The following is a 27,190-nucleotide window of genomic DNA, read 5'->3' as shown; positions in this document are numbered from 1 at the left end:
TTTCAGAAAATATATATTTCAGCAAGGATAGAATTGTAAAAGGTCCCTGAATCATATGAAAACTAAGTTTCTATTCTTTGTTTTGAAAACAAATTTACATTAATAAGACACGGTTTAAGAAAAATGAAGCCCAAAGAAAAAAAGTTTCATATTAACTCTACGCTCAAGTTTCAAGCAACAACATGCAAAGAAAAAATTGGGAATTTCTTGCCCTATGACTCTGACCCCTAAAAATCACAATGGAAATTTTTTTCCAATTTTCTCAGATAAAGAGGACATGTCATGTTTGGCCTCTGTTCTTGAGGATATTTTTTTTGGTATATACATATAATAGGGTGTCCCGTTTATGTATTATTTTTTTGAGCTATGCAAACACACGAGGCCGCAAAATTTGCATAATTTTATCCAAATTATGAAAATAGTAAAAAAAAAAAAAAAACCAACTAAACTAAGCCAAAGTCAGCCAAAACTACAGAAGTAACAGCAGCAGTAGATTACAGATTATTATTTAATAAAATAGAATTTAATAATAAAAGTTATTGATTGATTTAGATCAAACTTGGAATTAAGATTATGTATGGTCCCGGTAAGAAGCCATTACATTTTGAGAGGTTGAGGTCTAAGCCCAAGGTAAATATCACACTAAAAAATTACCATAGGTGGAGGTTTGGCGCTCTACCGAGTGCCCATTCTTATTATTAATCATAAAACAACTCTCAAAATTTTTAAAAAACTTTGAAAAGGGGTAGAGCCCTCCAAATGATCCTCAATTTTTTTTTTTTTTTACATTTTCATAATTTGTGTAAAATAGCTCAAAAATACATTAACGGGACACCCTAATATATAGTGCTATGACTTATGCTACTCATCACATAAGTTTGGTTCTTAAAAAAGAATTAATTATATATATTGTTTTGAATATTTAAAATATTGTTAATCAATTACAACGATTAAAAATATGTTAAAAAAGGAGAAACATACGATCAACTGTAGGGTAAGAATGTTAGAGTTTTGATAAATTTTTATAAACTAAATTATAATTTTTTTATTACTTTATTGTTAAATTAAAAAGAAATTATAACTCCTTTAGGGTTAATATTAGGGGAAGGGGTGAATAAAAAGTTACATATCTTATTGATCCCAATTTTATTCTTATTATTTTATACAGAAAATTCAATAGTTGAAAATAGAAGACATTGGTTTGATTTTTAATCAGCAAATTCATCATAACAAAAAAAGATTAGAAAAAAACATACCATAAGTTTTAAACTTGTGTATGACTCGTTAATGTGCATTTTTTTTGTTGTATTTCAAGTTTTTGATTATAACTTTATTCAAACTAAAAAGTGAGTGGCTACTGAGTGTCCATTTTAGTGTTTATATTATTATACGCGCATAAAAACCTTAATTATTAAAAAGTTATACTATAGAAAGAAAGATTTAATTAATCCCCTATCCCATATGACAATAGGATGTTCTACATACAAATTCTGATCTAAGGTACACATATATGTATATAAAAAGTAATGAACGTAAATAACTAATCGAGATCTATAAATAAATATGAGGTCAGACAAATAAGGCTTTTGTCATACAAGTACAATTATAACAATACCTACATGGATGGAGCCTTATGTTTTTTTTTTCATTCATGAGAGCCAAAAAATAAACAATAGATGAAGGGGCATCGGATGTATTACAAAAAAAACAAGAATTATGGCCCCTCAACACAAAATCAAACGTTAATGAGTTTTCTCAAAATAGAGTCGTGATGACATTTGTATTCTATTACGAATTATTGTCCACTTATATATACAAGTTATTATGATTAATCCTTTGAAAGCTCAGCTAATTATATTTTAAGTATTTTATTTGTTCATTTCGACCAGTAGTGATAAACCAAGCATATAAAGGTCCACTTATATTTGATGCTTATAAAATATAAAAATTATTATTCTTAATATAAGTGAATAATTTAAAGTCCATATATTATTTTTTTTTAAATAATGTGACAGTCCCACGATAAAAAAACAACATTATAAAGTCAACCACAAATGAAACGAAAATATATATATATATACACGTGTCACAAAAAAATCACTTGAGGTCAGCCTCATTTTCTGGCGAAAGCAAAAAGGCATTGTATTCCAAAGACTTGTCGATCTGTAAAAGAAAATATACTTAAAGATGTCAATATTTTGTTTTGGTAGGTAGATGGTATTGAGAGTTTCGTTTTGTGGAAGAATTACAATGATACAATTAGAAGTTGATCCATTTGAACGACCATATTAGGGTCAAATTAGGCATCATAAATCAAATTATATCTTGGAATACTCAAGAATCCTACATGAGAATAATATAAAAGGAGTGATTGGTTGAAAAAAGAAAGAAGATAAGTCATCTTCATTTTTTACTCTATCCTTCATAAGGGAAAAAGGAAACAAGCTAGCTGAATTCGACTTTATTTCATTTGTCTAAAGTTCTATAATCTAATCTATTTGAAGTCAATATACAGAAATGATATTCTTTTCTCCAGGAGCGACCAGAAATTGAACCTATGCACATTGATTTCAAAAGAATTACTTCTACCGAGCACGGTGTCTCTTATACTAAATATTGAGCCTAATTAAAATCAGCACCTGATTTTAATTAGGCTCATAGGTGTTATATGACTTTAGTGGGATAAAATGACTTACTTTTTCCTATTTAAATTGATATACATTAATTTTATTTGGCATTTTCAAATCAATTTAAAGCAATTAACTACAAAGATAGATGATAGTTGATCTTTTAGAAGGAGATGGTAACATCTACACGACCTGGGGGGGAGGGTGTAAAAAGAGGACAGGTATAAATTGTTTTTCGTTTTTTAATCGCTATACTTAGTTTTTCTTTACACAGATCCTTTCTTTAATTATACTATTTACATAATAAACTAAGGCTTATTCTTGCAACTTTTATTGTTCAGACGGACCTACATGTTTCATTTTTTTACGATTAGACAAGAAAATCTTGGGTTGGCATAACAAATAATTGTGAATAATATATATATATTTTTTTAATAAATACATATCTAGTCAAATTTATACAAAAAATATTTTTAATTAACTTATTTTTATTTGCCATTTATCAAAAACTATTTTGTTATTTTTATATTTAAATGAAATCAAAGTTATAAGTAATGAAAACCCTGATCACATGTCAAAAGTTATACCATGGTTTTTTGTTTTTTTGATTGATTAAGTATGAGAAAATTTGAATAATTACAGGAAAATATATTATGCATTGCCTTGTAAATTTTTATCTACAATATGGAATTATATATCGCTCTAATAACATATTTTTAAGACATAATAATACTTTGAGATCTCACCCTTGGAGCTATGATAAAAAAGGCCACAGGATTTTTTGCAAAGTGATATCCTTATTTATGTAAAACATGTTGTCAAAGTTTCATATTCAGAAGAGTTGGGTAATTTTTTTTATTGTTACTCACTTACTGCCTAGTGTATTTTAGATTTTATTAAAAATCAAAATTGAGGACAAAACAAATTGAAATATTCTAATTTTGACTTCATTTTTGAAATCTTCGCACTTTAAATTAATTAAGTATTACATTTTAAAATGGTCCCTCTTGTGGAACAAAAAATATACAAGAAAAAGTAGCATTCGGTAAAAAACCATTAAAGCGACGTTGAAAACTTTGGCTTGAGACTTGTATCTATATCTCAGAAACGACTCACAATTATGTGCTGAAATTTGGCACAGTGGATATAATCATAAATTTGAGCTTGTATACCAAAAATTATGCAAATCTAAGTGAGTTGGGTGATATTTTTATTTATTTTTGTTGATTTGACATAATGACACATCTAATAGATTATTTTTCCCCCTTAATATTAATAAAAAAGGGTTTTTATACTAATAAAATTTTATTGTCTATGCTGCTAAAATGGGCATATCAACAATGCTGACGTCACATGAAAATTGTTTTTTCAATTTATCAATATATTATAGAGAGTTTATGTATAATACATTTTGAGTTATTTATTTAATAATTCTAACTGCATAATATTATGTTTCACTGGATATATAGATTAATAAAATTAAAATTATGAGAATGTAGGAAGGATATTTAGTATTTTCATTGTTGAAAAAAAAAATATTTCTTTAGAGTGAATGGATTAATTTTTATGAGAGAAGAAAAAAAATAAATGAAAATACCCTAGAGGAATTTAATAAATTGCTATTTCTCACAGATTTTCGTATTTAAGATCTTTTGTTTTAAAAATAAGAAGATTAAAATAGTGGATACTTAAATATTTTATTCAATCGAAGATTCATTGTGCAAAATATGTCATTTTAAGTGTTTATTGTATAGGCATATAAATAATGAAGTATAACGTGATGAAAAATTATTACGTATAAGACTTCTAAGAAAAATATTAATGGCTCAGTTCTTGCAGTATCAGTCCACAATTAAGGCTAAAAATCAATCTCGTTCTGTTTGGCCTCATGTTAATTTATCTTAACCTATCTACTTTGGTCTTGATCGCACTCTGAAATCGAGACTGAAATGTAATTCAATATCTTTTTGAAGAAAAGTTCATTAATAAAAATATCTCTAATTTTCTTGGGGCATAAAAATCAATTTTTCTTCATCGACATAATTTTACAATGAGACTGGAATCATTCCCATTTCGGATTTAGAGGGTGTGTTAATAAATAACTTTGAAGTTTTACTTATTATACGTGGGATACACGGTATTCGATTAAAAAAATAGTTTTATTTTGGTATACAATCTCAACTGAAATATCAGTAAAAAAAACTTAAGATCAATACAAAAAAAAAAAAAAAAAAAAGTGTCTTAGGCCAATTTTCAACATTAATAAATATTTTTTTATAAATGAAGGATGTCTTTATCATCGAAATAGTTCATAGGTTTGATATGGGTAGAGCTGTAGAAGGTATGAACTTAGACAAGCGCAAGACTTTTTGTAGTTGAAAACTAAACAGTATTTATATTTTTCCAAGATGTTGTCAATGTTATTTTTTTCCATGAAGAGACAAAAATTGTTAGTGCATGTACTTCTGAATGACAGAAAGTAACAATAATAATTTATTTGAGAGTTTTAAGTGTCAATTCTGGTTGGGTTCTGAGTAGAACTGAGGATCGACGTCTGAGTAATTCCTGTCTATGTTTTATGACGTTGAAATTTGAAAATGAATAGTTTTAAATTTAACGAGATATATTTCTGTATCCACAAGAGATGTACGAAAAATAGACCAGCTGTAATACAATATTGTCTCCTCTAATCTTTGATGTAGGCCTCTTCGGCGTCCCCAATAACCTCAAGATGCCTCCTGAGGATTCTTATGTATTCTTTAAATATATCGGCCCAGTGTACGTTTATAGTGACGTCAATAGCCATGATTTTTTCGTGTTTAAAGGCAAAAGGCCTTGGACTCTACATGCAACTAGAAGAGGTAGTCCGAAGTGTTGGCATCGGGTGAATACAGGGGCCATATTTCTTTTGACGAGAAATTGATGTTATTGTTGAACGGTTTTTGGCTGCTTTGGCAGGATCGCCTTCTTGCTGCAAGACGACATTATCATGCAGGAAGATTAGCCCAAATCCACGTGAAGAAGTGCGCCTTCAAATTTTATTTCCTGCATCAATAAGTGCACGAACTTTCTCTTGATTGTCACTTTCAGGCTCCATTTTCATGATAACTTAAAAAAAATAGATGAATATATGAATTTTCTACACAGTGCTATGAAATGTTCAACGTGCTTAGTTTTATTTATGTCGGTCTCTGAAAAATTTAGCGAAACCATTCAATTTGAAAATAACCTAGTGCTTAGGTTTTAGGGTTGCAATCAGTGTCAATATAACTACAAATAGAAACAAAGAAAAATTATTCTCCTCTTTTACAAATCTTATATTTTAAGTTTGTTTGAATATCAAAAGAGAAAAAAAGGATTATAGTCCGGACATTAATATTACACCTCTGATAAACGGACTATGTAAAAAAACAATTTTTAAATTCTTAATTAGTTTATTTTAAAATACGTAAACAATTCAGTATTTATGAATTTATTAGAAACTAAAGTAAGTACTGCAAAATTTACAAATACTCCCTAGTGAAAGGCAAACCAGGTTATTGTTGCCTTGTAATTTTAGTAGGCATAATATATTACTTAGCATTCATAGTAATAAAGAGGTTAGTTCCATAGCATATTATACATGTATAAATCATAGTCTAAAGTTTGTTGTAGAGTATCACTATATTTTTAAAATCATCGATACATGACACGTCTTACCAAGAATTTCCTTAAGACCACGTCATTATTTTTAATATATATAGTATATACTTATATATTACGTTTATTATGTTTTGTCCATATTATGTATTTTGTAAATTAGGGGAGTTTATTTTCAACTTTTTTCGAAATTCGATTATAATTAATTTGGAAAAGTTGTCAAATGTTAAGAAAATAACCTATGCAAAATTTCTTTTTTCTATTATGTCATCTTTAGGTAGCACATTTCGTTCAAAGTTTGGAAGGAGACAAAATTTCTTTATTTCGTCAATGAAGAGTAAAATACATCAGTAATCATTACTTTGCATCATTATAAAATACGATAGACATTTCTCTAAAGCTACCCTGTGGAGCATACAGATATCTAATGGCATCAGAAAGTTTTGATCACTTCTTTTTGAAAATGTAAAAAATAAAGCGTGCAATACGTGGATCATCAAATTTTCTTAACTTGTTTCTATGTATTTGTTCCATAAGATAATTCTAAGACACACTTTATAAGGACGTTTATAAGCTTAAAAAATATCTATCAAAACTATTTCATACAGATTACAACAAACGGTTTTCTTAGTATCTACATATATTTACACAGTAAAGTTTTTTTTCTCTTCATAATTTGGCCAAGATGTGTGACCTAAAGATAACTTCGTAGGATAATGCTATTTTGATAATGTAATTCTCATACCATATTAAAAATTTTCCACACTAGCCGAATTTGAAATTCGAAAATAGTTAAAAAACAATCCGTCCTATTGTACATAAATACCTCTATGTCTTCCAATAATATGCTATTTTTACACAGTTTTTTCGATGAATACTATGATGGGTTACCATATCTTTCATGTGTGTATGTTGCAGTTAAAGTAAGAGATCAGTTAATGTTCAAAATAACTAGGTAATGGGCATAATAACTGAAAAAGATTGTTAATCGGCAAAATCATTGAAATCATATATTTCACATTATCTTCTGAGACCCTTTACAGAAACAAGAATTGATACTCAGCTCATAGACAATGAAACATGTCCATAGGTCTTGATTTAGCTGTGGGTGTCAACCCACTTGTTAGTTGTAAACAATATATTTATAAAAAAACTTCATCAACTCTCCCTTTCAAATTGTAAAGGTTTTGTGATTTAAATGTTTATTGTTTGTAGGAGTAAAAGCACCATGAAATTTTGGAAGTAAGAAAGTCACTAATGTGATAATTTCTCTAACCAAATACCATATATTTTAGTCACAAAAACCCTTTTTTTGGACAAGCTGAGTTGTTGAGGTGAATATTCTAACATGCAATGGTTTTTTATTTTTGAATTGCACATACGTTTTGGATACATGTGGTAGCCCAACTTTAGAATGAAGACTTACAACCTATCTATATAAAGGGGGCGACCTCTATTGAAAAACCATTATAATATTTTTTGGCAGGCCAAAATCGGGTTCCAAAAGGGAAAACATTTTTTGACCAAACATCCTGCCCTATTTTGATCTTGTGGGACGGTTCACTGTCCTATTTGGAGTTGTAATCACTTCTTTGGGATACTACATTCATTCAGGGAATGACCAGTGACCATCTTCTCAAATACCTTTAGCTAAACGTATTCCTTCACAGTTTCACCCGGGATCATTATTCCGGCTGGTTTCTTTCTTTTCATAATAGCATGGACCTCAAAAGGGTCGGAACAGATGCATCTGGCTTTCCTTCGGTCATCTGTAAAAAAATTCGCGTCTTAAATAAATCAGACTCCTTCAGTTGACATCATCAAGTTGATAACTTTGTTGTCTCGGATCACCCTGGTGGCCTTGTTGTCCTCAGTGATGAGGTCTTTGACAGCCCTGGCATTAAAGAGTTATTCCATTATATATTATAGTTTTTTGTCAACTCTAACCGTGTGAAATCGCCTATCCCTATTTATTTGGAGCACGCTGTACATAGAAGGAAACGAAAAAATATGATACATGTGCTGTTTTGAATGCGGCTTTTTATTAATATCAATTTTCTTAGTTCACTGAAAAATTTGCACACCCCTATGGTAAAGTAATAATATTGTGATAATATATCAGCAAGTAATATTTTATTACCCATCTCTTACAGTGATTAATTTATCGAATAATTCCGTTCTTAACTTTAGAGTTTCCGTATTTTACATCATTGCACTTATATATATTTGGCACAGCACTAATACATTTATATTACTAGTAACTCTATTGTGAGAGTTCTTTAATATCTAGTCATGACGGTACCTAACCTACACAAAAATTTACTCCCTATTTTCCCAAAACAGTATTCTGAATGTTGAGTTGTTGAATTCGAATTAGCTCTTGTTAATCTGTGAACAATATAATAATTTCAAAGTTGGGAAGAATATGCTATCTACGAATGTTTCGACGTTTTTCTTTTTCTTTTAGAAGAAAGGTTGCGTGAAACAATAAAGGTAAGAACGTGTTCTATACTCAACAGCAAATAGTTTTTTAATAGCTGTAGTTGCACGCCTTGGAGAATAGGGGATATTATTATCCTTTTCAGTACAACAAAAAGTAGTCAAAATATTATGGTCTTTTGGATACATTAATAATAAACTTTGGCTAAAGAATTTTTGTATTGGATGTACGGTCAATTCAGTATATGTCTGTTATTGACAAAATATATTTATTGATTATGACATGATAAGTTTTTTTACATTGTTTTAGATGTTGTAACTGTCCCAGATAATAATATTATTATTTATTGTAATGTATTGCAAGCCATATATATATTTGCACTTTAAGGTACCTTATTTTCAATATTTTATAGATAGGTTAGCGACTTTTATTGAGATGAGTTAGCACGGCCACCGTTTTCTATCTAGTTCCTTTATTTAATTCAAAATCAGTTAACAGTTATCCAATTCCACTCAATTATGGAATTAATATTTTATAATTGTTCAGAATTGTTGGCACTTTAACAAAAGCTAATTTAAATTCCCCTAATCAACTGTTGGAAGACTAATAAGGGGGGAAGTGACCGCTGACAACCAAATACAGTGTAAATGGAGGAATCTAGTTTATTGGAGAGTACTTGGACGATCATGGGAGAAATTATTCAAATGAACTGAATGTGCGTTGGTTCAATTCACAGACACATTATGTGCATATATTTACTTCTCTAAGAGTGACTGTGAATCGAACCTAAGTTAAAAAAATATATTCCTTAAATTGGTCTTACAATTATTTTATCTAAGAAATGTATTTAGATGAAGTAAATATAATACTTATTATGTGATTTATACTTACTCAATGCAACTCCATCTAACCAATTTAAGGAATATTAAAAAATAAATATATATATGTTTTCCATTCTAATTTTAAAGCATAGTTCACTTTATTATATAGGTACATACGTACACACAAAGCATAATCAAAACCAAAACTAATGGATAAAAACATAAATAAATTACTTTGTTAATAAACTAATTACACTCAAGGCATCGTTTAAAAGTTATAAATCTAAAAAGTTTCAACATATATTTTTTAAAAAACAAAACTAATTTGCACTAAATAAAAAAAAAGTCTAAAGATTAATGCAATGTGCAATTTTCTGAAATAGTTTTAAAATTCTTATAACAGTATAGTTGATCGTATTAATTCTGACTAAAAATATTTTAAAAATTTACCACTCCCGTCCAAGTCTATTCCTTTAGAGAGGGGATTGTGAACAGCAGGGTACCTACATATTGCTACAGCCAGAAATATCGGTCAAAGTACACTAGTATGTAAATTTTTTTTGTTAGTTATGTAAAGTCGAGAAATATATTGAAATTAACTATTTAAAACATTAAAAAGTTTTAAGAAAATATTATTTCCTCTAATCTTCTTACTTCTAACTCAAATTCCTTTATTTTTGATGTTTTGCAACCGTCGGTGACAGTGGGGATTGTTGCAACATTTGATAGGTTGCATTTAATTGCATTTTGTGGAAAAACTATTGACTAGTCTAACCTTCAATTAGTTACAGGCAATATTAAACATATGTTGATATTTTGTGTCAAACATTGGCATTTCTATGTCAATGCACCTTCCAGTTATTAGGCCAGAAGCCAAATGTGCTGTGATTATCCCCCTTCCTCTACAATGCGTGCTAACAAATTTTGGACAACAAAGCTGAAACCAAAGACAGAACACCAGTACGAAAGAAGCTAGTTACTTATTCTGAGAAATATCAATGGTCAGTTGACCTTAGCAGATAAACTTGATAGAAAAGAACTTAATCAGAAAATGAGACTCATTTCTAATTTGTACTCTTATAAAGAATGCAAGACTATAACTAGAGCAAAAAAAAAGTACTTAATAAATTGTTCATTGAATCATCAGAGATAATGGTCAATGGACAATGGTAAGGATGGACATTTTGTAGAGCAGGAGGAGAAGGCAAGAGCGAGATGGGACGAAGTACTTTTGAATTAATAAAAATAATTGGTCCCTTGTTAAAATTACAAACTTGAATTATAAATTGGGGGAAGAATAATCAGATTTACAGGGAGCAGCAGCATATCTTTCTTTTCTATAATAAGTGACAATCAAAATGTAAAAGTTGTAGAGGGGTGGGCGTGGTTTCATTGTAGAGGTGAGATTCTAAAGTTTTTTTTAAAAAAAATACAGTCATTTGCTATCATCAGTTGGAGTAGTGAGGAACGTGTGTTTGCAGTCGAAGATAAATATTCAAAAATATTGTTTGACCAAATATTTAAGGAAATTAAACAAACTGCAATTTATCTCTTTAGTTTTTTTAGTGCAACTTAGGAAAATTTGTTAATTGCTTCAATTTGTAATAAAAAAAAAAAATTCCAATTAACTTTTATAATTTGAAAATTCTTTGAATTCAAATAAATAAAAATGCTAGAGAGATAAAGTTAGAGGCATCAGCTTTGGTATTATGTAACAATTCGAAAATGCTATGATTTGCTAAAATCAAGTAATTAAAACCGGTTTTATTTCGGAAAACCTAACATTTTCAAGATCTTTGAAAATCTTCAATTACTAACTACCGAAGTAACTAATATTCTACATAATAAAATACAATATATTATCAACCACATTTTACATCTTTTCGTAGAAAAAATAATAAACTTTTTAAACATCTCAATGAAAAGTTATTTTAAGAGAAATAATTATATGAAAAAATCACTTTGAATTAAAATAGCGAAGTTTGGGTTATTTAGTGTTTGGATTAGGGGGGGGGGGTAACTTATCGTTCAAAACAGTGTTAGACATAACATTAAATGTGTCGTATCAGGGTGATACAAAAATTAAACTTTTTGATTCGTAAAGCTTTTTTAAAAGAAAATTATATACAGAGTGACTGTACTATGGACGTCCATATATTATCACTGACGATAGGGTTTTTACAATTTTTAAAATTGCCTTACAGTCACTTCTATCTAAAGATGGCTATAGGGCGCTTTGAGCACTTGTATAAATGGCTAAAACAATTCAAGTAACAGTGTAGTTGTATTATTTAAGTGCTAAATTATATCTGCATAAATTTAGAAGATGAATAATTTAGTGTAATCGTTTATACATACATATAAAAAACCTTTACAATTTCCCGACATTTTTTTTGATTATTTTTTTGCATTCTATATGATTACAAATTAAATCCTTATTTACATATATAATATAAAATAAAATAGCATATTATAAAATTAGCTTTAGATTTAATAAAGAAATATGTCTTGAAAATATTTAATAAAGTCGTGCATATAACATTGTAAAGTTAATAAAATTTTATTGAATTATTTATTTTATAGGGGTTTGTATTTTATTAGTTATATTATTAAAAATTTTCTATAATTATCAAAAATGAAAAATTTCACTTACCCTTCAATTATGCTAAAAAAAAAGTACAAATTAAAAAACAATTATTATAAAATCTGAGACATACAAAAAGAAAAAAAAACACATCTATATTAATAAAGTAAAGTTTTTTCATCGTGGTCTTTTTGATTGTGCGCTGGGTATCTTGTAACTGTGTGACTACTTTATGTAAGAAATAACAATGTAGCAATGAGTGTGTTGCTAAAGCACAGCATGTCATTTAAATTAAAAAAAAAGAGGAGCACATATCCTTATTATTAAAACAAATTTTGTCTGTATGTTGACGCATTATAAGTACAAAGAAGTATCTAATATTATGATTAGTATATTTCTCAATATTACAATATGCTTTCATTTCCATCTATTATAATGCCTTTCATAAAGTGTGTGTCCTATCAATAAGTAATTTTAATCAACAATTAAATCATTAATATATCAACCATCCACAGAATATTCAATAATTACATTATACTCATAACAGTTTTGGGAGACACGGAGTAATTCCTAGTATTCTAAAATAATCATCCAATATTTCAGTTGTAACTTATCCAATTTCCCTATAAAAGTTGCACCTCGTACACGACATATATTTTGAAAAGTTTTACATATTAAAATATATGAAAAAAAAAAATGAATTCTACTCAGTAGTGACCATCCAATCATCAATAAGTCAATTTTATTAACATTATAATTATTCAACATGTTTTAGTTAAATGTTTGAAGGCTTGATGGACTTACTTATGAGTAGAATAAAACTCGCATATTTTGTTCATCTAATCATTTAATAAAAAAAAGTGATTGTAAAATTATAAATATATAAGTAATTAGCGTTAAAAGCAATAACATATCAGATTATTTTATGATTAGATATAAGTTAGAAATTTATTATATTCAATATTAACTCATTCAAATTATTTGTATCTTTTTGAAATCAATAATTTAAAATGATTTTAATAATTATAAACAAGAATAAACATTCAAGTATATTTATATAAGTAAAATAAATTAATCATTGTTAGTCCGGCGTAATTAATGACAAAGGAGACCTAAATATTTTACAAAGAAAATGTTTATAAGTAGTCAGTGACATTGGAAGTTATACAATATGATTTTTTATTTAATACATAATTTATCAAATTAATACAGAGCTATATAGTCTTACACATTAGACATGTGACTCACGATAATTTACTTGTTTAGACAACATTAGTCTAAGACATAAATATGTAAGTTTAATTTTTTTCATAATACCTTACGACATTTATTTTGTAGAACATGGGGTAGGGTGGGATCTAATAGGTGGATTTTTGCGCTTGGAGGCTTTTCCAATAAATTGGATCAATATTTGAAATGTTTTCTGTTTGAATGTTAAAATTACATGACTAAGCTATCATTTTAACATAAAGGTAAAGTATTTTTTTATGGATAAATAAACTAGGAAAACTAAAATAAAGAAAGTAAAAAAAGAAAAGAAGTAAGGTACACCCATTTGACCCCATTCATTGAGGTCAAATGGATATACCTGAGTTCTTCGTACATAACTAAAAAATTGATATCTTTTGAAAGAAAGTGCTTGCCTTATCTTGGTTTAAAGACTTTTACCAAGATTTTAAAACTAAAGTTAATTATGTTTAAGCTAACCATTTTGTGTAGAAGTTTATTTTAAAAAGAAGAATTATTTTAAATTTTCCCGTGTCTTATTTTAAAATGTTAAAAAAACAATATCTTAATCCAAAGGAACAATTAAACCCAGAAGGGCTTGAAATATTTTTTCAAATATACCACATATATATTTATATTATCATTGCTATAAAAACAGTTGTACATGTAAAGAGGTCTTGTACTATATTCAATTAAATTTAATAAAGTTATTTCAATCATCAAAATTTTGCAATAATTATTTTTACAAAAATATTTTTTTTGTTGCGTTTGAAATATCCAATTGTTACTGCAATTATCTGACATAATTGGATAGTTTGACTTCCTTTCAATTCTGTAATAATAAAGACACTATGACAAAAAATTATTTCTAATTGTACTGTCATAAAAAATAACATAAATATAAAAACATGTTTTATAAGATATCATTTATATAGTTGTTCATAATCATTTATATAAGAAAACGATTTGATATTTAGAGTTAAGGATAAAATAGCTTACATCTCAATTATTTTAAAATGGAATTATTGTATTCTATGTCTTGATAAAAAATTATTTAAGTCTGAGAAATGATTTTGAACTAGGGTTTTTGATCTTATCCTTGCTTATTTTTAATTTGTAGACAAAGATAAAATATCATATTTGTAACATAATTTACTTTAGACTACGTAAATTAAATTACTTGAAAGTTTTTGCCAATAACTGTAGTTCAAAGGAGTTTTACAAACACTTTTTTTCTCTTATTCTTTGGACCAACTAATGGTTACTTCTATGTTAATTATGAAATCAAAGAAATGATTGAACTAAAACAATCTTTTAAGAATGTCTTTAGGAATTAAAATAGCAATTTTATTAATTATTATTCTGTTTATATTAAACTAACAGACAAATAAAAAAGTATTTTAATTCTTTAAAACATTCATTACTTATTCAATTCCCTCCTTAAATAAATAAATATGCTACCGCAAACTAAACAGAGAATTGAATTAAAACAATTGTCTAACAAAAGTTATAAGGAATTTATATTTATTAAAATAGTTATTTTATTTTTTAAGATATTCCTTACACGATATTTTTAACTACATTTTGTCCTCCTTTTCATAACTATTCTTCTTATTCTTATTCGCCAATTATTTCAAAGAAGTTTGCATATTATAATCTTCAACCTCAACAAATCTTCCTTCAAAAATAAAGAGGCCTGGGAATTCAAAGTGTTTTTTTTTGTTTGTCGGTCAGAAAATGCCACGTGTGGAGTTTTTGTTAAATGATAATTTTCTCTCCACCGAACAAGAAACATTTATATGGCATGACGTCATTATTTTGAAAGGGAAAATTGAAAAGGTTTTGAGATTATAGTATGATAATTTCATACAAATAATTTGCCTATTCTAAAATTATACACGTATACAGAGTGGGGATCCAAAACTTGCAGTTGTATGTCTGAATTACGGAAATACGTGATTTTTATTGTATAAAAAAAAAAAACCCAAACCAATTTGTGTTATTTTAGAATACCATATTTACCAATATTTTTTATTCAATATGTCCCCTTTCCAAGAAATTAAAGCCTCGATACGCTGGCACACAGATTGGGCGCTTTTGACAATGAAGGCCGTGTCTATGGCGTACCAAGTTGCCATGATGGCAGCTCGAAGTGTATCCAAATTTGGATGAAAGGTGCGCCATATATTCGTCTCTAAGACACCCCATACTACAAAGTTCAGGTGGTTGAGGTCAGGGCTGGAGGCAGGACAGAAGTCAGCCATATTATTGCTGCATAAGTTTAGGTTCTTTTTGGCTATATGGGGGTTTAATGGACTTCTTGAGGCTCTACACAGTCTGGATGGAGATGCCAACGGTCTTTGCAACCTTCTTGGCTCGGATACTGGCGCAGAGATGATTGCACCAGCGTTGCCTTTTTTTTGTTGCTTGGACATTACACAGTTTGAGACATGAGATGAGAGCAAAAACTTGTTTCGGCTGTATTTCGGTTCTGAATGAAACTTTATAATAATAATAAGGAAGGTATAAAATTGTAAATCAATTCTACTGTTAGCCTTGGGACTCCATTTGGTATACACACAAGATATATGTAATAATCCACCTTTAGTTGGTCAAAAAAAGGGGAGGGGATGTGCACGTTTCCTTTACAGATAAAGTATTCCTTGACTAACGTTTGCAAATATAATTAAATAAAAGGAAAAGATTAATCTATCCATTCGGTCTCTAAACAACATATATTTTACCAAATAATTGTGATTTAATTTATATTTAGTATTAGTTTTTTTTACTTTCCTTAACTAAATTCTTATTTTTTTATTAGAGCAGTCAAGTCAATATGAACAATTGTGACTAATGGAAAGAACGCTAGTATGACAAACCAATTGGTATATTAACATCAAATAACAGTTTTCAAACAAACTTTTTTTATGAAATAGGTAAGTTAAGTTTACGACATATAAATAATAAAATAATAGTATTTTGTCTATCAACACAAAAACAAGCTAGAACTATTTTTCTCAAAATTGAATTTAGATAACTTTTTTTTATATTCTTTGACAAGCTATCGTCAATTTATCTGGACAAGTTATTCAGCTTAATACTTTAGAAATTGACATATTTTATTTAAAAAGCCCATATCAAGTCAAAGTTAGTCGTACAAATCTTAAAAAAAGTTCTAAATTATGGTTTAAACTTTTCAGAACATGAATTCAACCCAAGAATTTGATTTCGAAGCCGATAATTAACTTAAATGTAAATATGAATTATTATACTTTATTCATATATGAAAGACATACCTCTGTATGTCTTTCATATATGAATAAAGGACTCTAAAATGAGTAGCATGACTAAATTACAAAAAAAAACGTGATTTTTATGGATAAAAAAAAAAGAAGGACAGCTCAAAGTCAATTTGTGAAATGTTGAAATAATATTTTAAACAACTTATTTTATCCAATATATTCTTTTTCAAAGCCAATAATAGCCTCGACATAATTATGAAACAGATTGACGGTTCTTGGCAATGAAGGCTGTTCCCATATTATACCCCGCTGTCCTTATGACTGGTCAAAACGAATCCTAATTTTGGACGAGAGGTGTACCATACAATCTTCTCTAATACGCTTAAAACTGCTAAATTCAGGGAGTTAAGGTCAGAGCTGAATGAAAACTACATATAGGCGTGCCAGAAGTCGTCCATATTGTTACTCAATAAGTTTTGGTTTTTCTAGGCTCCATGAGTATGTAATTAGTTATTAAATGTGCAAGCAGTCTGGATAGAGATATGAACAATCCTTGCATCCTTCTTGTCACCGACACCAGCCTAAAGGTGATCGCACACACGTTCCTTTTTTGGTTCTTGGTCTCACATTTTTACACTTAGAGACATGGGATTGCGTCATAAAACTTCGTAATAAAAAAATGTGGTTAAAATCGTAATTAAATTCTACTGCAAGTTGTGCCTCCCGACTTTTTATATACATTGGACATTTCTACTTTTTTCCTTTTCTTTTGTGTTAAAGACTGTTTTTGTGTTCACTCACCAAATATGAACATTTTGCTTTCCATATTCAAATAAATTTGTTTCATTTTTACAAAAAATAACAAGACTAAAATTGAAATATTATATATAACAATGAAATAACTATTTAAAAAAAAACTTTTTTAATTTTACATACATGAATGTTTAGTGTTAAAAAAACCACACACAATCAATCTTTTGAATTCATCAATTTAATTGTAACAAATATATTCGCCGTTCTTATATTATGTTACAAATATATTCCTTATCAAATTTTTATCGTTGTTCTTGGAAATCTTAAAAAAAATGTTTGTGTTGATCATCGTATCAATTAATCATCAATTTAAATTATGAATAAATCAAGAAAAAATATCTAGTTTTGTTTATATTTATGTTTCTCTTTCAGAATCTTATACTAAATGATATAAAATTTTACATTCATATTAAAAAGTACGCTATTTATCAACAATAAATATATTTACAAGTTAAATCTTGAACACATAGTGACGTCATAAAATTATGTTTTATAATAGTTATTTTCCAAGCTAAACCTCCATCATATCAAAAATTATGGTTAAATGGGTTATAAGTACATGAATGCTTAAACATAATCACACTTAGTGTGAGAAACTCTGGATAGTTACTATAATTTTTAGGAGATAGTTTAACTCATACACGCCCAAATGTAACACACCCCACAAGGTGTTAGAGATATGTCCAAAAAAATCAAGTTTTTACGCCAATAGTTCATAAATATATTTTGTTCAATATTAGCTAACTAATTTATGACAAAATAAGACTAATGGAATATCTTCTCTCAATGTGGCCACAAGATGTAACGACTATGATAGACCTCTTCATGTCCACCAAAATTTTGGGGTATGTTTCTTATCTGATGGGGATGAAATTATGTCCTGTACTTTTGGCGTACCCTGTCCGCTCAATGATGGCTGCACCAAAGTATGAAAGAATAAATTTCAAACTGATCATTAGAAAACGAAGAAAATATCTGAATATATATTTCGATATGATTTTATTCCAGGTTACATTGTAAGACTCTGTATGTTTACTATTGTTTGAATTTAATTAAGATTATACTAGTAATTAGTTTCCATAGAAATTTCATTTTTGTAGGAATTGTTAAAAATCGTTGAAATTATCTCCATAGCTAGGTACAGTTTCTACTTTATAAAGTTGAGTTTTACTTAGAAATTAAGAAAACTAGGGTTAATCATATATATAATTTTTTTAAATAATACACCTTTGAAGGTGTTTAAATAATAATTTTCAATTTATAATAGCAAATCGTTGACTCAATGCAAAAACATACTACCTCGACAAAAGTTGAACTAAGATATTTAACTTTCAATATTTGAATAACTATGGCATTGCCAATATTGAGGACATGTCATTTAATTTGTGTTTTCATCATTAGCATGTTCTAGTCACTACATTGTAAGCTTTTTAATTATTTATTTCTGTTAATAACACCAAATTTATCAGATAGTATATTTTTGAAGCCAAAATATCATGAATTTAACCCCAAGTTGTTGTTTGTGGTCTGGATTATATAATAAAATTTATATTTTAAGGATATATAACAATTTCATTAATCAAAAAATGATACAGTTTACTAAAAATACTGTTATATACACGTACATGTAGCTTTTGATATAAAATATTGTTATAATAGTATTACTTAAGAAATAAGCATTTGGATTGTAGACCACTGCAGCTAATAGTCCATTTAAAATAGTCACAATTTCTCTAGATGAATGCAACACTTAAAAATATTCAAATTATAGCAGAATGGATGAAAAATTCAAAGCTTAGATACAAAAATATTACTCCTTCTAAAAATGTATTTGACATTTTAATATTTTTTTTATGTAATATCTAGGGGAAAATTGGCAAAATTTTTCGATTTTTTGACAATAATCTTTACAATAGTTTACAATTGGATGTATATAATGTAAATTTTCTATCTCTAGCTGTTTTTATTTTTGGGATTTATTTTCTGAAAAGGATAAATGCTTATAATTTTAATTCTTAATGATTCTGTCAGATACATAGATTCATCTATTGAAATAAATAAAAAATAAATTTTTGTAAGTACCTACAAATAGTGTAATACAAAAAATGTTTGAATTAATAAGTGTGTATGTCAATATGTGATTCCTGAATATGACATCCGGTAATTGTAGTTCTTGCATTCCAATTAATGAAAAAGCTACTAAAAAGAAAAAGTGGGGCTTTTTAGATAGGAACTGATTGCAATAAAACTAAGTGTATGTATACAATTGTATATAATATGAACTTAACGTGTTCCATTTTTTTTTCTGGTTGATAATTTGTAAGATTTTTTTTTTTCATTTTCCATGGCTGTTATCTTTTAGTCCTAAAGAAAGAACATTCAAATTTTAAATAATCTCTTATGCGTGTGCTCATAAAATATGGAGAGTTATATGTATAAGTATGTGATCACAAATATTACGACAATTTTAGAGGTTTTGTAAAGTTTCAATCACATTTTGCTATTTATAACAGTTGAAGCTGGATTTCTTAGATAACAAAGAAAATGGGGAAACATTGTTATATGTTAATTATTTATAAAAATGAAAGCAAAAAGGTTAGAGATTACCACATTAGTCTGCACCGACCATAGCAACTTTGACATTTTTAAGAGACTAAAGGTTAGTAGTCATTTATAGTATTAAGTAAGAAAGATGATAGAGAATTTTGATCCACCTATAAGCCTGGATATGAGATTATATAAATTTCTGAATTAAGGAGTTATTGACTCCCCAGTCCCCTGATTTGAATCCATTGATTGTTTAAATACGGTAGTATATTGAGTCCAAAGCCTGGAGTGTCCACCAATGCAACATTGCTAACCTTATAGCCTCTGTGGAATTCCATTGGAGGAAGATGTACTGGTTTTTTAACCTAGTCTGGAGGCTGTAGTTGAAGCTAGTGGAAATATAGTTCAAAAATAATAATCTTCATAATGTGGAAATATTTTCATAATCAATCTCATTTTGATCTGTTGTGCATGGTTATTTTTAACACTATCAAACACCCTGTAGGTGTATATCCTTTTTAGACTTGGAGGAGAATGGAGTCTCAATGTTGAAATAATTTTGACGTATAAGTCTATGCAACATACGGAGTTGGATTCGTGCCTATCCCACTCCTTCTTTTCACGGCTGCTTGCAGCTGATCTTAGAAACAGCATGATTAACCAAGCTGATGTTTTGGCAAACATTCCTTAAATTGTCAGGATTACAACTTTAATTTTCGGTTTCTTTTTTTATTAACAAAAGTTCATATTTTATACAACTCTAAGTGCGGAGAGCCTTCCTTTAGTGTAAAAAAAATGATATTCGAATAATATCAAATTATTATAAGTAATTCCGTTTAATTTGGTTCCAGATCGATTAATTAGGGATGAAAAAAGAAAATAATATTAGGTATTTCATTGTTAAAATGATCACAATTTCAAGTAGTTGTAAAATTCAGTTAGGACTTCAAGATTTTTCCATTGTTGATGAATAATAGGATAATTTTTTCTTCAATCTTGAAAATTCTAAATTTATAAGGAGATGTGATGTTACTCTCAATTACTATATTTTTAAGGGATGATCTCAGGTGCGATTTTTACAATCATGAGTATGTCTAAAGTAATTACATTTTTGTTCAATTATATTATTACGTAAAAAACAAAAACATATGTTGCCAATATTTATGACAATAAAGTTATAATATAATTGCTTTAATTTTATGTTTTTCTGATTAATATAGCTACAAATCAAATATTAACTTCAACTTTGCAAATTATTATAATATTCTCAATACTCACGTTCTTCATTTTCTATTATTACCCGTAAACAGGTTTGTTTAAAGAGCCTGCATGCCCGTTTTTTTAAATTCCTGCAATTAAAACTTATTGTAAGTGACAAAATAGCCAATTTTTGATTGAATTGGGGTTGTATTTAATTATCCGACCAAATATACACAACAAAACCCGTGACCTCAGAGTCAACTTGGTCAGAATATTTAATTATAAACATTCGAAAGAAGTTTATATTATGAAATAATTAAATTCAAATTTTCCTGTGAATTTTTCTGGTATGTGTAAAGCCCCAAGAAATTCTTGGAAAACGAGAGAATAGGAGAAAACTCCTAGATAGAGCATGGTTTATGATACTTCAATCATTATTACTTATGTAATATGCTTGCATTGGTGTGGTTATTTGTAAAATTGCAAAAAATAAAACCCTTTCTTATGTGATTGCATATAATCCTTATGAAAAAAAAATAATGGAATTTGCAATATTAAATAAGTAGATTAAATAATTCCCTTGATGCTGAAATTCAAATTGTAATATATCTTTTTATTTTCTAAAACATTTGCTAATATTTGTTTCTCCAGCTAGTACAATCTTTTGTTCATCACTACCATGGGGCAAAAAACATTTTGCAAGCTTGAAATACAGACTTAGCAAACTTTATCCAAATTGTAAACAGTAAACAGTTCTCAACAATTTTCCTAAAAGTTTTCCGAATTCGAAAAATCAAAACAACCCACACAACAACACACTCAGTCTGAACATATTAAAGAGTCGATAAATAACCTGGAAATCAATAACGTAAATATTAATAACACACTCATTCATAAATGATGATTTTTTATTCACTTTAGGATTTCATTTTTCGGCTCTCTTTTCTTATTTATATTAGTAAAATCATTGAAAAATGTAATATGTTAAGTCAGATGTTAAAAATATTTTTTTCCTTTATCAAATAATCATCATTGTTTGCTGGTATATAAAAAAAATACAAACAAGCAAAATCTTTTGTAACGTTATGTTTTTTTGATAAATTATATTCCGTCTCTTTTGTTATAAAAAATTAATAAATCATAAATGTAAAAAACTTTTGTAACAAAAACAAACTTTAAAAAATAATACTCAAATTATAGAAAATTTAACAAAATTGTGTCGTTTCTTTTATTCCGTTCTATTATTTTCTTAGTACTACTTTTTTCAAGGACACTGGATGTAGTTATTTACATGCATACATACTAGTGATACAACGGAATCATGAAAATCAGGGTACTATGCAATTCTTTACGTTTTCGTTGTTATAAGTTGACTTCTGCTGTTATTGGAGGTTTATGATTTATTTTTTCTTTTTTGATTTTGAAGTTTATAGAATAATATTAAGAGTACCCGGGTATTTCTCGGAATTATTAGCGACAAACAGACAAAACGACCGACATACTTTGTTTTATTAATATAATTATGTGCTTCTCCATCCTTATCTTTAATAAAATGACACGCTAAGCTTCAGCTACACACACTGGTTACTACATTACTACATATTAGATCAAGTAGTAAAACAGTTATAAGATATTAAGTGTGCAATCAAAAATGAGGCCTGGATGGACAAACTTTGCTTTATTATATACCAGTAGTAGTACCCGGCATCGCCCTGGATAATTCAGTGTCGGCTAAAATACAATTTTGCATCAATAACATTGAACATAACTCCCCGATAAGTCATCAGAGTTACTTTCCTTTTTTAATGTACACACTCACACATAACTACTCAATACTTATATCAACTCATAAAACGTGCTCTCTCGTCCAAAATGAAAGAATAATAATAAAATTTTGAGAAAAACAAACTCAATTGTTATGTTAACTCATGAGTCTCTAGAGTGCTCACTAACAAAAACATTAATCCGACCACATTATTATTTCTTAGATCAAAAATATATATGAATAATATACATAAAGGGCACTTTATACAGTGCACCCTGTATAGTCACTCGATGCTATATACACACATCTGCGATATTTCGTTATATGACTACATTGCTATTTCTTCGATCAAAATAGGTTTAGGAAATACATCAGGGAGCACTATATACAGTGATACCAATGACTGTTTTTCAGACATTCAGGCATACATACGTATATAAACTATACAGGCATACACATACACTTTTTTTAAATAATAAAATATGTATATGTGCATTATAAATTTGAGGAAACAACAGCTGATATGAACTTATGCGATATCTTTGCCCTTAATACTTATCCATGGTGTGTACAATTTTTTTTTTGATAAACCGGTTCATTTTGCAAGAATCGGTTCCTTTACGCATTATGAAGAACAGTTCGCGGTTATCTACCTTTTCTCCATTAAGCGGTTTACAAACCGGTTTGTATCCATTACATCACTAATACATTCATAAGTAGTAGAGGATAACTAGACAAGATCAACAAAAAAAGGGAAAGGCGAAAATATTTATGTATAGAAGGCCCATGTGATGTAACTAATGGTTTTTTCATGTGTGTATAATGACTTTGTTCTTTTTGCAAAATATTTTTTACAACTCCACTTATCTCTATTTATCTTATGGGTAAAGAAAATATCATACGTTAATAGTATTTTTATATTAGAATCAAAAGTAAAATAAGTTTTATTTCCCTCTTTCAAAATTGAGCTCTTTACAAATCCTTATTTGTCAGATCATTTTTCAATTTTTTAAATAAATAACTATAACTATGTGCCCCCAAGATATATATATTCATATGAAGAGGTTTATTTTTGTAACTTCAAGATATATTAGGGTTATTATTGATTAATTATTCCTCCCTAAAAATATAAAACAAAGTGGCACAAAAGCCCTAGTAGACTTTGGTAGATTCTTGTTGTACTAATACATAGGCTGAAAAGTACTAGGCTTCACAAATAGATGGTGCTTTTTCTTAAATTCACCTCATTTTCTTTTAAGTTTTATCTCCTCATCAATCAAAACAGTGCTTACATGACGGTCAGACTCGACGATTTTCATTATTTTAAATTAGATTTTCGACAATTGGCATTCCAGAGCATTATACATCTTTGACAACAAAAATTATCTAAATGTAATGGACGTAACCAAAATTGCTCCCGATTGTCTGTTACAGTATCAAGACCATAAACGCTATTTACATTTTTAGCTAGTCAGCTTGTGTTTAACATTCATCGATGAAAAACTGTAAAATACGGTCCTTTAATTTTTACGCCCACTCAATCAATACTAAGTCAAATAATCACACAACTTTTGGAATAGCTTTTTTATTACAAAATCTTATCTTTCTCATGCTATCTTGTCTAAGCGGATCGAACTTATACAAAGCAAGATACACATTGAATAAGCAATCCATTAAAAAGGTTGGGGGTTTTTGTTTACTACACCTGATATTCAATAATACTTTTTATTAGGTTAGCTATTGCAGGCAGCTATTACATGAAGGAATCTAATATAATTTTATTTCGTATCTAAAAAATATTGCACACCAGAAATAAATTGGTTATAAATTTGTATTAAAATTTGAACTAAGATATTAGTAATATATAGAAATTATTTAAACTTAAAACTAATTTATTTCTTCAGTACGATATTTTTTAGATACAAAGTTTAATTTTTGTTTCATTCCTTCCTCCTATAGTTGCTTGTTGTAGCTATTCTAATAAAACGTCTTGACAAAAATATGCTCTTCTTTCAAACATTCATCAAACTCTCTACCTGAAATGACCATTTTTCGCTTTCGTTTTTTTTCTTTAACATGTGCTTGGAACCTACAACTCAAAGTATAATACACTATACAAATGGAATAACTCTATTTCTTGGTCAACATATGTAATGTACATACTATTAGGGACATTCTATCATGACATATAATAGAGTAAGAAAATATTAATTATGTCTATAAATATATGGAGTATAAAAAACGTATTTTTATGAAGCTAATATTTTTTATCAATTGGAAGACGATTTGCATTTGCCATATATATTTATAAATAAAAGCATAACATTAAATATTCTAAAACAAATATGTAAATAAAAATGTTGCATTGAAATTTTAATGTAGAAAAAAAGTGTAGCAAAAATCTTTCACAAAGGGCTAAATATCTTAAAAATAAATATGTACAATATACATTTATATTAGGATGAGGCTGGTGCAGACCAAATTCTTAAGGATAACGCTTAATTCTTTTCTTTTTTGTCATATGTAGGAATAGGTTGGGGAAAAAGTAAATTTGTATTTTTTGCTTTGTTTCAAACCTTTATAAGAAGTGTAACAATCATCCAATTGAAGCCAAGTATGTTCTGTTCTCTTCCATAACTTGTTGCCAACGAGAATCCAACTTCATAATGCCCTTTTCGTAGAAACCCTTGTCCCCATTAGCAAAACTTCGACAACCAATTTTCAAAGGCCTCTATTAATTTTTTTTTTTTTTACACCAAGCCATAAACAGGAAAAGGTGAAAGTCACTTGGTGCCAGGTCGGGGCTGTAGGGTGGATGCAATATAACTTATAATCCAAGTTCCAGGAGCTTCCGTCGCGTCATCAAAGATATGTGTGGTCTGGTGTTGTCTTGATGGCTAAAGATTTCTCCCCTGTTCGAGTTTCTTTTGGTAAATGGTTCAAATGGTTTTGTGATCGATGTTCAGCTCCTGGACGATCCTAGAGCTCCTAACATGACGGTCTATCTAGATATTTCCTATGATTTATTGACATTTTCGATAACAGGCCTACCAGGTCATGATACATAATTCACCTCCACTAAACCAGAACAAATTTCTTCAACCACTGTAGTGCAACAGGAAGTCAAAGACCATCGGCCCAAATACATTGCAAATTTTCTTTGTCGCTTTCGACGCGTTTTTACTTTTCAGGTAGTAAAAATATAAAATATGGCAATTTTTTTAATTTTGAGACTTCCATACTCGACGCACGATAAATCACGACTGAACTGGCAAAGCACAATACTGTCAAAAAGCGTTTGTACTATACACTCACATCTTTATTACGCTTTATAGTATGATCAAATATTACTAATATTATACTTAAAAGGCGTGAAGTCCAACATTCCTTTTTCCACTATCCATTATATATGTAAAGACAAATTGAATAAAAACGAATTGAAAATCAACTCCTAAAACATTACCCTTATTAAACCATTACATGCGATAGATTAATTAATTTACATCTACATAAAATTAATAAAAAGAGTGCTAATAGAGCTCGACTTTTTTTTAAATGATGCATTTAGGGTTGACAAACAATAAGGGACGATAGCTAATTTATCGTAACTAGCCAAGAAGGATATCTGCTTTTATCCAAAATTAATTCTAATTAATACTCACCTAGACAGAACATTCCAAATATATAGTATAGCCAAGACAATCATAGGACAAAAATGGGGGACTGACCTCATACAAGGATTTCTGTTTGTATGAATCTATGATCAGACTTATAATCTTCTATGGTTGTCTAGTATGGGGAAGCACTCTATTTCTTCCGGGATACCTGGGATGGAATTGTTAGTCAGTTTTATAGTGATAAAATACTTATACAAGTCGGAATGAATCAACCAAGTGACTACATAAAAAGTAATCGCATTTGGACACATATTAGTCAGATTAATAATCCTGACGCATTCATCTATACGGAAGGGTCTAAAGATGATGACCAAAGCACTGGGGCTGGATGAGCCATCACTAAAGGTGATGCATCAATTTTTTATTCAATGGCTCCATTGAATAGAGATACTTCTGTGTTTAAAGCATAAATTTTTGCCATAACAAAAGGTATTTAAGCTCTTCTCAAGTACGAAAAAATATTTAACAATGTAATAATCAGATCGGACTCCCAATCAGGAATTGTTGTAATCTTTAATCCCCTTACTACGAGTAAATACGTTTTAAAATGTAAAAAACCATCATCAAAGGAATGAGTGAGAAAAATATACATCTAGAATTGTGAAAAG

General features: G+C 28.6%; 1 protein-coding gene across 8 annotated transcripts in view; it reads left to right on the top strand.

Moving 5' to 3' along the window:
- The window catches only part of LOC121115038 (Shaker cognate w), a 146,942-nt gene that overhangs the window by 37,190 nt on the left and 82,562 nt on the right, over positions 1–27,190 (top strand). For 4 of the 8 annotated variants that reach the window (XR_011779415.1, XR_011779413.1, XM_071887381.1 and 1 more), the window contains exon 2: positions 16,162–16,274. The exons of the other annotated variants lie outside the window; for them this stretch is intronic. The gene's annotated coding sequence lies outside the window, so the exon portion shown is untranslated. The remainder of the gene's footprint in view (positions 1–16,161; positions 16,275–27,190) is intronic. 8 annotated transcript variants of the gene reach the window in all.

The sequence above is a fragment of the Lepeophtheirus salmonis genome, chromosome 3, assembly GCF_016086655.4.
Source record: "Lepeophtheirus salmonis chromosome 3, UVic_Lsal_1.4, whole genome shotgun sequence".
Lineage (NCBI taxonomy): Eukaryota > Metazoa > Arthropoda > Copepoda > Siphonostomatoida > Caligidae > Lepeophtheirus > Lepeophtheirus salmonis.
The sequence above is the reverse complement of the archived record's forward strand: the minus strand, read 5'-3'. Positions and strand labels throughout refer to the sequence as shown.